Source organism: Myxocyprinus asiaticus, unplaced genomic scaffold (genome assembly GCF_019703515.2).
Source record: "Myxocyprinus asiaticus isolate MX2 ecotype Aquarium Trade unplaced genomic scaffold, UBuf_Myxa_2 HiC_scaffold_160, whole genome shotgun sequence".
Lineage (NCBI taxonomy): Eukaryota > Metazoa > Chordata > Actinopteri > Cypriniformes > Catostomidae > Myxocyprinus > Myxocyprinus asiaticus.
The window spans coordinates 15,168-15,845 of record NW_026249608.1 but is presented as its reverse complement, the minus strand read 5'-3'; the positions used below and the strand labels follow the sequence as shown (position 1 = coordinate 15,845).

General features: G+C 44.2%; 1 non-coding gene across 1 annotated transcript; it reads right to left on the bottom strand.

Annotated features, from left to right (window-relative positions):
* Positions 1–234: 234 nt before the first annotated feature.
* trnai-uau (transfer RNA isoleucine (anticodon UAU)) lies at positions 235–324 on the bottom strand. Its single transcript is given in 2 exon segments — positions 235–270; positions 288–324. It is a non-coding gene; the product is annotated as a tRNA-Ile (tRNA).
* Positions 325–678: the final 354 nt, after the last annotated feature.

Sequence of the window (678 nt, the reverse complement as noted above, 5' to 3'; positions counted from 1 at the left end):
GGATCTTCTGTTTACTAGACAGGCACTTTAACCAACTAAGCCACAGTGCCTTCCACTGCAAAGTCTCCATAGGAGGGTGACTCCGAAGAGCAAAACATCCAGAAGAGAGGTTATAGGATCAATGAATAGGCCATGCTATTGAGAGCATGAAAGTGTTTGTTTGAGAAAAGAGTTTTGGTGCTCAGATAGACTTGTTCGTTTGGCCAAGTGTGCTTAGCAAAATGACTAAGGCAGTGACTCTGCTGGGACTTGAACCCACAACATTTGAATGGCCACATTTTGCAATCTATAAGTCCAATGTGCTATCCATTGCACCACAGAGCCCACATTATGGACCATGTTGTGTCTGGGTTAGGGTTAGGTTAGGAAAATGCAAAAATCCAAGGCCTGGGTCCAATAAAGGGCCCAGGCCTGGTTGTGCACAGTCCTTCCCTCAACTGACCACTAAGAGCCCACCCAAGAGCGGGAAAGGGACACAAACACAGCTGTTAGTATAATAAAATAAAATAAAACAAATACATCCCAAAGAAGGTATATTGTAAGGGTACCCCAGGTTAGGTTTAGGAGCTGATGTGGGTATTGCTCTAAGGGTAATTAAGGTTAGGTTTAGGTGTTGGTGTAGATGTTAGGGTTAGGTTAGGTTAGGATATAGGGATGAAAACCACCATGCTCATGCCG